At 41.4% G+C, this 12445-nt stretch overlaps 1 protein-coding gene across 1 annotated transcript in view; it reads left to right on the top strand.

The window, feature by feature from the left end:
• The window catches only part of slo (calcium-activated potassium channel slo), a gene marked incomplete in the record, with an annotated part of 691171 nt that overhangs the window by 33689 nt on the left and 645037 nt on the right, over positions 1-12445 (top strand).

Here is a 12445-nt window from a genome sequence, read left to right as displayed (position 1 = left end):
TTATATAATTTAGGTGAGGTTTGGTTGGGTTAGGTTAGTTGGAGTCGGTTTAGTTCAGTTCATTGGTTTTCAAAATTATAAAAGTAAATCTGGCCACAAGCCTTGGATGACAAAATTAAAAGAGCAGCCGGACCCCCTCCCCAGTACAACCAATTCGATCAAAATGCGACTTATTAATACAAATACAACACAAATATTAACGTTTTCTATGTACCTACAACCCGTCCCCCAAATAAAAACGTTAGCATTTTGACGTATTACTCCACTCAAGGTAAAAAAAATCGTCGTACTAGAAAATGGAAGCGGCTGGTGAAATTGACATACTGTCCCGTTTTTCAGCTTTGGGTCCTCTGGTAGGTCAAGGGCACTAAGGGCATAAGGGCACTTTAGTACGACAATTTCTTGACGTTGGGAAACCTTAGGAGGACGGGCTGCTATAGAGTGGTTTGGGTTCATATGTTTCTGAATAGGCAAAATTGTAGTTGTAGTTTTTTTGTGGAGTGGGAAACAGAGAGAACGGTGTGATGATATAGTCAAAGTTGAGAGGGAGGCTTCAATTCAGACAGAGTACACAACACCCTCCACCCTCGACAAAGATCATACAGAAATAATATATAATTATAGGGGAAGGGAAGGGAACTATCAGAAATGGGAGAAAGTGTCAAGCCATTACGCCTGTATAACACTGGGAAGGGAGGATGCAGGATAATGATTTGGGATGGGGGCAAGGAACAGGTGCCCAAGCATGGACGGTCGGGGATTGAACGCCGACCTGCATGAAGCGAGACCGTCGCTCTACCCTCTAGCCCAAGTTCTAAGGCATGCAGAAAGAAGCTACTATATAAGAAAATTGAACGTTCTTCTGGAGACTATTACACTATCCTGGACTATTAATTAAATAAGATCTGTGGAATGAGAGATGTAAACATTGATGACTGACAACTCTGACCCATAACCCACCAACCGCTGCTAACATTCTCCGCGACTATTTCTGCTCCATGTTAAACTTGAGCACGCTAAGATTATAATGATTTTTCCCCTCCCATGCCAACCCACTTAAGAAATATCTAATTGTTACTTCAGTATGCCTGGAAAACTTAGGCGTAAAGTTCTCAGTTCTAATTAGCTTCATACAAGAAAGAGCACAGGATATTAAAAAGCAATATAAAATGAACGTACACAACGAATAAGTTTAAAGTTTAAAAATTATACGCTGTCACTTGCATTCTTAATGACTTACCAATTATGCGAATATATGTTCTCGCATCGATATAAATGAAAACATTTCTTCCTGTTGCATTATTCAAGCTAACCTTGAAGCGCTTTAACATCCTGAATATGGATTTCGCTAACCTAATGTAATAAATTTATTCAGGAACCTCGAGGAAAACAAAGTGAAGAAGAGAGAAAAGTGGTGAGGAATGTGTTGGCCGCGCGTGTTGTTATAGATGCATCTACTGGGAACAAAAAGTTCCAAGTAGCACGGGCTATGGCGAGCCCGTAGTGGACTTACCGGGCACAGGAGCGGGGCTGTAACTTGTTACCAGCCGCGCGTGTAAAGGGACACTGTTATATACACCTTTCCCCCCAGCGTTAATGTTGCCAGGGGTAGATTAACTGCCACGTTGAGACCAACTGAATTGCAAGGCCAACCTTATCAGGGAGATCAAGCTACTGTAATTGGAGGATTAAGTTTGAGTGGGACCGTTGGAGGGTGGAACAGCAGTTTTGGGGGTAATCCCCCCCCCCCCCCTCCCGGCAGGATTCATGCAGACACCTGCCACGCACTTGCCAGGCTAACTGCCGGGGTAATTATACTTGCCTTCAGTAATACGCAACTCTATATTTCTATATTCAGTAGTAACTGATACTTTGCGGTTAGCATAGCCTGTCCTCTAAAAAATCGAAAGGTCACATAAACATTACAGTACAACAATTACATACGAGAACCACATGAACTGCATACCACATACACATTATCAGAATCACAAACTTTATTTTAAGAACTTGTACAAATCATTACAATACTTAATGGAATGGATAAAATATGTACTCTTGCACCCGAAACCAAATCTCGTTTTGTACTATTTTATTTTACAGAGTAAAGTAGACAACAACCTAACCTGATTCTTCCTAGGCCCAGTACAGTACATATGTGTAAGAAGCAAGGTCTAAGATTGTTTATGTTATATGTAGGACAAGTTAGGATACGCGATGAGTCACAATAACGTGGCTGAAACAGCGACTTTTTGGGGGTACAACAGTTCATATCTTCTTCATTCCACATATATACTGTAATGATTGAAGGCGGATTGTTAATGTTTTGTAGCAAATTAGCTTTGTTTCTTCAGTGCCCCCTGACTCGTACTTCTTCACTAAACACAAAGCAGGTCGACGTTCAATCCCCGACCATCCAAGTGATTGGAACACCATTCCTTCCCCCGTCCCATCCCAAATCCTTAACCTAACCCCCCCTGCCCCTCTTCCCAGTGTTTCATAGTCGTAATGGCTTGGCGCGTTCTAATAGTTCCTTCCTTCCTTTCCTTTCAAGACTAATGACTTTCGGTGCACCGAGTACCATTTTGTTTATAGAGTTCGAGATATGATCATTAAAAACTTATCCACCATATTGTGTCCTCCAAAGTTAACGTTATTTTTCAATGCATAGAGAGTGAGTGAGTCTGGTCCAGGCGAACCTTAGGCTTAATTGAACCTTAGACTTGGCTTAATTGAGAACATTGTCAAATATTTTGTCTTGGCATTTGCTTCTGTTTTCATTTCTTGCTGAAGGTTGGGCAAGACTATATAAACTGGTCGAAAGTACCAATATGTAGTGATGGACCACCCAAAAGTTGAAGTTTGTACTTTTGTCGAGGGTGAAAAATTCAGCAAGTTTTATGCCCCCTGAACAGATTCTTCCGTCAGTTGATCAGTACATTTGCTACAAAACATTAACAATCCGCCTTCAATCATTACCGTATTTCACTTTGTTTTGAATATACAGGTATGTATATTTACGTCAGCAGATGAAAAGTCACAATAACGTGACTGAAAAATGTCGACCAAACCACACACTATAAATTGAAGAGACGACGACGTTTCGGTCCGTCCTGGACCATATCAAGTCGATTGCGATAAGACGAGGGAGGCGATTTACGTCATATTGTTGCTGGTTGATTGTTTGTTCGCACGGCGCTGCGATTGTTGCCGTGATATTGTTTTGCTTGGTACAGAACTCCATTGTTTTGTGTACTTGGATTTTTGTCCTGAGTAAAGTCTATTTGGCTTGGTTTTTCAACCTCTGCAGGATTACAGGGTTTATCAGTAGTGCTCACTGATAAACCACCAAGTTTACTGTAGTTCTGAATATAACTCAGGACGAAGGTAAACTCTCAATGTATATATATTCACCGTGAAGCGCGGTTCACATCTGTGTATGTTCCCCCTGCGAATGTAAACTCCGTGCCGGGCTCAATAGGACCTCCCTGCCAATGGAGCTATAAAACACCAACGGTTGCTTTGCCAAGTTAGATCTTTTCTCCGTAGCGATGATAAAGTTTAATTAAGACAACCAGTACAAAATCAGGAATTAAAAGCACCTGGTTCCCACCTCTCACCACCATCGTAGCCTCTCACCAACCATCGTAGCCTCTCACCAACCATCGTAGCCTCTCACCACCATCGTAGCCTCTCACCAACCATCGTTGCCTCTCACCAACCATCGTAGCCTCTCACCACCATCGTAGCCTCTCACCTAGATCGTAGCCTCTCACCAAACATCGTAGCCTCTCACCAACCATCGTAGCCTCTCACCTATCTACCGACATGAGGTAGGTGAGTACACTCAGCCTTTGATGCGTTGGGTCTCCGTTGAATAGAAAGCTTCATACCGTATGTATTTATGTATGTTTCAGTAGGTCTGACTTAATCAAAAATGAGTTACAAGGTTTTTAACAATGCGGCTCGCTTGATTCATGTTTGTTTAGTGATGTTGGACAGAGAAACAAAGTTGCGTGGCTGTTGCACGTGACCTCATGCATATTAGCTGGCGATGGAGGCTGCGATATTGCAGAGGGGAAAATTTGGGCGAACTTGCAGCAGGATCTAAAACTTGCGAAGTGTTTTAAGTGGGAAAATGATCGCTATGACTCTGAAGGGCGCCATTATCATAAAGCCTGCGAGCGCTCGGGGATCTTTAGATGGTCCTCGTGTGGAATGGAAGAATGGTGCCATCATGAACATAAGATTACAGGGAGATTTACAAACCCTATTCGACCATGCCAGACCGCTTCTGTTTATATCGCTCCCAACTCATATATAGTTTGTATTTATTTATTGTTATCTGTTGTACAGCCACTAGCACGCGTAGTATTTCGGGCAGGTCCTTAATCTTAATTTTTTCCCTGGAATACGACCCCGCCAAATCGTTTAACAACCTATTCACTGCTGGGTGGAGAGAGGATACAGTTAAGGATTGACGCCTAGTAAATCCTCACCGACCAGGATACGAACCCAGGCCAAAACCCTATATATATATATATATATATATATATATATATATATATATATATATATATATATATATATATATATATATATATATATATATATATAATATATATATATATATATATATATATATATATATATATATATATATATATATATATATATGTCGTACCTAGTAGCCAGAACGCACTTCTCAGCCTACTATGCAAGGCCCGATTTGCCTAATAAGCCAAGTTTTCATGAATTAATTGTTTTTCGACTACCTAACCTACCTAACCTAACCTAACCTAACTTTTTCGGCTACCTAACCTAACCTAACCTATAGAGATAGGTTAGGTTAGGTTAGGTAGGGTTGGTTAGGTTCGGTCATATATCTACGTTAATTTTAACTCCAATAAAAAAAAATTGACCTCATACATAATGAAATGGGTAGCTTTATCGTTTCATAAGAAAAAATTTTGAGAAAATATATTAATTCAGTAAAACTTGGCTTTCTAGGCAAATCGGGCCTTGCATAGTAGGCTGAGAAGTGCGTTCTGGCTACTAGGTACGACATATATATATATATATATATATCTTAGCAAAAAAAGCAAAAAGTCTTAGTCGACATGAACTTGAAACCGGCCATATACTGCAGGTATGTTGACGACATTTTTACACAGGTACCTGATGTCAGACATCTGCAGGAGCTGAAGGAGGCATTTGAGCAGAGTTCCGTGCTGCGTTTCACTTACGAGATGGAAAAGGATGGGAAGCTGCCCTTTCTAGATGTAACAGTCATGGAAAAGGGCGGAGGTTTCCACACTGCAGTCTACACTAAGGAAACAAACATAGGAATGTGCCTAAATGCCAACAGCGACTGCCCAGACAGGTACAAGAGGAGTGTTGTTAACGCATATGTCGACCGTGCTCTCAGCCACAGCTCAGAATGGAAGCAAGTCGACGAAGAACTCTGTAGGGTAAGGCAGGTCCTAGTCAATAACGGCTTCTCCAATGGTTTCGTCGAAGACATCATAAGAAGGAAAGTGAAAAGCCATGCAACCTCTGAAGAGACAACTAACACAACACCTATACCCCCTATTAGACTATTTTACAGGAACTTCTTTTCCACAGCTCATAAAACGGAGGAAAGGGTCCTGAAAGATATTGTTAATAGAAACGTTATCCCTACAGACAAAAATCAGAGGATACAACTGACGATTTACTATAAAACCAGAAAAACGGCCAGCCTACTCATGAGAAACTCTCCAGACACAAAACAGAACGCTTTAAAAGAGACTAACGTCGTCTATGCCTTCAAATGCCCACTTGGGGACTGTAAGCTCCAAAAAACCCAGTATATAGGCAAGACAACATCTCTTTCTAGGCGTTTAACGATGCATAAGCAACAGGGCTCCATTAAGGAACATATAATCTCTTCCCACAACCAAACCATCGCCAGAGAAATCCTAGTAAACAACACAGAAATCATCGATAGATACAGCGATAGCAGGCGGCTTGACGTTTGCGAGGCACTACACATCAAGAAGTCAACACCAGCAATCAACAGCCAATTATTGCACAACTATATTCTACCCACCTCAAGACTCCGCTCCAATATAGAAGCATCAAGAAATATGGACCAATAGGCTTTCTACAAACACTTCTATTCAATATCCATTGTTTCGTGTTCTGTCTTGTGTTGATGAAATTAATACCCTATTAATACTCTTGTTCTGTCTTGTGTTGATGAAATTAATACCCTATTAATACCACATTTTGTTCTGTCTTGTGTTAATGCCACATCACCCCTTCCACCTCACTCAAATGTAGATATAAAATCGGAGATACGTAAGTTCTATTCAGTTGTGTATTTGTGAACTAAAGTCTTTGAAAATGTAATAAGTTTTACGAAACGCGCCCGTGTCGCGTCAGACTAGAAATAAAAATGAATTTTGGAGAATTGATTTTTGATTTACCTCCAACAGTGAAGCGTAATGTACGAAAGATTGAGAAAATTCGTGTTAGAATTATTAATCTTACTTTTTCGGTCATATTTAATAATATATGTCTACAGGAAAGACTGCTACCAAAATATACTAATATATATATATATATATATATATATATATATATATATATATATATATATATATATATATATATAATATATATATAATATATATATATATATATATATATATATATATATATATATATAATATATATATATATATATATATATATATATATATAATATATATATATATATATATATATATATATATATATATATATATATATATATATATATATATATATATATATATATATATAAAATGTATGTATGTGTATATATTTATCCCTGATCAACAAAATCAGGCACTTTCTAGGACTAACTTCCTGCCCCTCAACAAAACTAATTATATGAATAGGCAAAGAGATTACAGTAAAAACTACAATGAGCGAGATAAAAGAAAGTTTGCATGAACAGGAATCATTTAAACTGTTGTTCCCATTGACCTGATCCAACCACTTGGGCTGGACGGTAGAGCGACGGTCTCGCTTCATGCAGGTCGGCGTTCAATCCCCCGACCCTCTACCAAGTGGTTAGGCACCATTCCTTTCCCCCGTTCCATCCCAAACCCCTATCCTATCCCCTTCCCAGTCGTAATGGCTCGGCGCTTTACCCCCTGATAATTCCCTCCCCTCCCATTGACCTGGAAAATCTTCTAACCACCTGGCAAATGGAAGCGTCTGAGGGGCTCATACTTCCTCACTTGACCGCCCTTCTATTGCCGGTAAGGCTTCCTGAAGCACTGCAACGGCCCAAAATTGGCAAGTGAAGACCCAACATTCTCCATCTTATGGTCAGATGCTTTCTAGCGGTAAAATATTAGTCCGGATGGAGGATATTCACGCCACTGTTCCCTCTCATTGGTCAGTTATTGCATTGTGTTTATTTATAGTTACAGTTTACTTATAATTATTTACTTATTGTATTTATTGTAGTTACTCCTGCCTCCCGCTCTCTCTCTCTCAGGAGGAGTAGCGTAGGGACACGAGGACTTGGAAACGACAATTGAAAACTGATGTTTCAGAATTCTTAAGAATATTATCAGCAAGATACGTAATGTGGTAAAGGAAGAGGAGGAGGATGCAATGTTGATCTCTGGCGCCATCCCGGAGGCCAGATCAATATTACGAGACACACTGGCCTACTCTCACTCATTCACTCATAGCCGCCTCACTCACTCACAGCCGCCTCACGCACTCACGCCGGCCTGTCTCACTCACTCACCCCTGTCTCCACCCCCCTCCCTCGCTCACCACCATCCACTCTACTCACTCACTGCACCCCAACACACTTACTTCTGCCCACCTCACACACTCTCACTCACTCCCACCCACTCACTCGACGAGCACACAGTTGTGAGTGAGTAGACTCACTCTTCCATAACCGTTATTAAAAATTATCATCCAGGCAACGTACAGCAATTAATTTTATTCTGGTGTTGTTTACCTTACTTGGTTTATCATATAAAGTTTTATATAAAAAAAACATACAATGTTTTAGTATTGTATTTTTGTAGTAATGGAGTTGTTTGCATGTACCATTAATTAATATTGCTCGGTCTTATAATCTAATGTACCGGCAGGTAATTTACCGCGGCCATTGTTGTGTGATTCAGGTTTGTAAACTGTGTGAGCGAGTATGTTGTGTCTGGAGGGGTGGGGTTTTTCCCCAGGTGTGTGTGTGTGTGGGGGGGGGGGGTGAAGGGGACTCTGCAGGTGTGGGAGGGAGGTGGTAAAGGGGTCTCTACAGGTGTAGGTAAGATCAGCGTTCTGTTCACCTTTGGGGGTAGCAGGGAGTGTGTGTGGTGTAGGGTCCAACAGCCTAGCAACCAGGAGCGACCGGGCCGCGGAGACGCTAAGCCCCGGAAGCACCTCAAGGTAAGGTAGGGTGTGTGTGTGTGTGGTATGAGGTTAATTGTTGTGTGAATGTTGCAACTTAGCGCGGAAGTTGACCCAAGTTAAAGGCTTAATTGGCCAATGTAGGCGACTCAGGACGGAGGTTCTGGCCGGCGGGTCGGTATCCACAAGGAAGAGCAGCGTACCCATCCTCTACCTTCAGTTTACCCTCTGGTTTACACTGTATCTGAGGGGAGTTCATAGGCTTGGAGTTTCCCTTCCCATAACTCATAATAAACCTTATCCTCCAAGTTTTCCTCTGGAGGACGAGTAATGTGTTAGTCGTCCTCCACCGCTTACTGCTGGGTGAACAGAGGCGGTAAGTTGAGGATTGGCGTCCGTTCAATCCAGCAATGTTTAAGGCTCGAACCCAGACGAAATGGCTCGCGAAGCCCGGGGCGAGTGTTGCCGCATCGCCAGGAACTCACGAATTGTGTCGTTGATATTTAATGGCAATTAAGACCTAACGTTCCTATGGGTCGCTATATTAATAACACTATATTAAACCATGTACAAAATTACTAAAGCATTCTCTTCAATCAAAGTTCTTGTTTACAGGAAATGCAGCTGCATTATCATGTGAATTCTGAAGAATAACAAACATTAATGTATTGTAAAATTATCAACCCGTCCTCGACTCAAGTCCATTACAACCAGCGGTCAACCCCACAGACGCATTCATAAATTTTAACATGCTGTTCATTCAAAACGGGAATTTTCGCAAGTATAAATTAATATTATAATATATTAGCATATTGTGTATATATAGGCATAGGATAGGTTAGGTTAGGTGCTTAGGTTCTGTTGGCGATTATTTGTATTTGTAGTACGTGGGTGAAGCATTTACAGCGTTGTGATTCGAACAAAATTCGTCAGTGAAGCACTTGTTCCGGAAGTGTTCGAACGAAATGAGTTGTGAGTCGTGTGTAACAGCCCGTCCTCCAAACAAAGATCCAAAAGTGATTCCATCCACCCGCCAAACCCAATGTTTATGAATGAAAAACGGTTTACACACGACTCACAACTGCTGACGTTCGAACATATCCGGAACAAGTGCTTCACTGACGAATTTTGTTCGAATCACAACGCTGTAAATGCTTCACCCACGTACTACAAATACAAATAATCGCCAACAGAACCTAAGCACCTAACCTAACCTATCCTATGCCTATATATACACAATATGCTAATATATTATAATATTAATTTATACTTGCGAAAATTCCCGTTTTGAATGAACAGCATGTTAAAATTTATGAATGCGTCTGTGGGGTTGACCGCTGAATGTAATGGACTTGAGTCGAGGACGGGTTGTGTGTAAATCGCTTTTCATTCATAAACAGGGGGTTTGGCAGGTGCATGGAATCACTTTTGGATCTTTGTTTGGAGGACGGGCTGAAAATTATAAATGTTTGAGTGTCATGTTTGCTCGAACAAGACGAACTGAACTTCCGGGAAAAGTTCTAGAAACTGACACTGAGTTCTGTGACACTTCTTAAATTTTGCCTGTTTTTGTTCAGTTATAAGTTTTCGTGGTGAATAATTTGTTCAGAGCGCGGTAAACTGTTCAGAGAACTGTTTGTGTACAAAGGTTGCAAAAAATTAGGGGTCTGAATAAGGCATTACACGCATGGTGTTGTGTGTGTGGCAGAGACGGGAATGGTGTGTGGTGGTATGTGGTGTGTGGTGGTATGTGGTATGTGGTGTGTGGTGGTGAGTATGTGGTATGTGGTGTGTGGTGGTGAGTATGTGGTGTGTGGTGGTGAGTATGTGGTGTGTGGTGGTGAGTGTGTGGTGTGTGGTGGTGAGTATCTTGTGTGTGGTGTGTGGTGGTGAGTATCTTGTGTGTGGTGTGTGGTGGTGAGTATCTTGTGTGTGGTGTGTGGTGGTGAGTATCTTGTGTGTGGTGTGTGGTGGTGAGTATCTTGTGTGTGGTGTGTGGTATGTGTGGTGGTGAGTATGTGGTGTGTGGTGGTGAGTATCTTGTGTGTGGTGTGTTGTGGTTTTGAGTATCTTGTGTGTGGTGGTGAGTATCTTGTGTGTGGTGTGTGGTGGTGAGTATCTTGTGTGTGGTGGTGAGTATCTTGTGTGTGGTGTGTGGTGGTGAGTATCTTGTGTGTGGTGGTGAGTATCTTGTGTGTGGTGGTGAGTATCTTGTGTGTGGGGGTGAGTAACTTGTGTGTGGTGGTGAGTAACTTGTGTGTGGTGTGAACCTCGCTATGAAATATTTGGTTACATCTCCCTGTAAAAATTAACTAGTACTAACAAACAAAGAACATAGCTCTCTGGACAGTGCTATAGATCCATATATATATATATATATATATATATATATATATATATATATATATATATATATATATATATATATATATATTATTGAGCATATTAACAATTACGATTCAACAATGCAATAATCGTAATATCCTATATGCGGGACAATGCAGGGTGCCATATGTATCGTTGAAGATACTGTGTGTATCTGCAATGCAATGTTGCAGGATCTTTATATCTGCAACTCTGCAGAACTAATCTTTACCACGTGGAACTGCACCATTTCAAGTTACATTAATATTCAACAAGCACAGCACCGCAGGGACCTGCATTTTTGTTCATAACGGGTGTTTTTGATTACCTGAACCCGGAGCAGTAGAATGCCCGCGGGATTTTGCGTTCTCGCGAACGCGTTTGGTGAAAATATTTTGGTTTAGGCGTATTACTCTTACAGGGTTTTCAAAGCATCGTTAGAGCCTGTGGAGACGGGACACCACGAACGGAGCTCTCAATCGTAACTACACTCTGGTAATTACACACACACACACACACACACACAAATCGAATGCATTAGGAAGTACTGTGGTGGAGGCTGACTCCATACACAGTTTCAAGTGTAGATATGATAGAGTCCAATAGGCTCAGGAACCCGTACACCTGTTGATTGACGGTTGAGAGGCGGGACCAAAGAGCCAGAGCTCAACCCCCGCAAGCACAATTAGGTGAGTATACACCCACACACACACACTCTGGGGGGGGGGGGGCTGGCTCAGTGGAGAGCGCTCTAGACTCGTGGACCTAGGGGCCAGGGTTCGATCCCGGCAGCCGGCGGGAAAATAATGGGTAAAGTTTCTTTCACCCTGTTGCCCCTGTTACCTAGCAGTAAATAGGTACCTTGGAGTCAGTTAGCTGTCACGGGCTGCTTCCTGAGGTGTGTGTGTGGTGTGGGAGGAGGAAAAAATAGTAGTTAGTAACAGTTGATTGACAGTTGAGAGGCGGGCCGAAAGAGCAGAGCTCAACCCCCATAAGAACAACTAGGTGAATACACACACCGGCCTCATAACGCTGAAGGACAAAATAAACAGAGAAGATATGATCAGAACATACAAGATACTGAGGAGGTACAAAGTGAAAAAGGACAGCCTCTTTAAATTAAGAGAAAGTATGACACAGAGAACACAGGTGGGAGTTGGAAACACAAGAGAGCCAAAGATATGTAAGGAAACACTGGCACCTCGAACGCGTGGTCAAGGTGAATGCACTGAGAATACTTTCTGTTCTATTACACGAGTCTCGTGATACATTATTTTACGCTATAATTATCGAAAATCTTAAGTGTCCATTTTAATTGATGCTTTTTATCGTGTATTCACTACGTCTTCTTTACCTGTGGATGGTTTCGAGAGGTCCTCTATGCTCGCAGTCTGGCCTGCATATGCGTTAACGTAACTCCTCTGTTTCACGGAGACTGTATATCTTTGTAAATCAAAACACTATTACATCTGAAAAATATAATTTCTTTTTATTTGTGAATGTCACCTGATGTATCTCGAGAGGTATTTGCCAGAAACTAAACGTGCATTAGTTGTTTTTCTTAATGATAATACTATTACAGACCATTCAGTATTATCTTCTTTAGGCTACTAGAGGTTTTCACACTTGAAATGAAGTGCGTGAGAGTTTGACCAGGTGGCCGGGCGGTTCAGGACAG

Source organism: Procambarus clarkii, chromosome 63 (genome assembly GCF_040958095.1).
Source record: "Procambarus clarkii isolate CNS0578487 chromosome 63, FALCON_Pclarkii_2.0, whole genome shotgun sequence".
Lineage (NCBI taxonomy): Eukaryota > Metazoa > Arthropoda > Malacostraca > Decapoda > Cambaridae > Procambarus > Procambarus clarkii.
The sequence above is the reverse complement of the archived record's forward strand: the minus strand, read 5'-3'. Positions and strand labels throughout refer to the sequence as shown.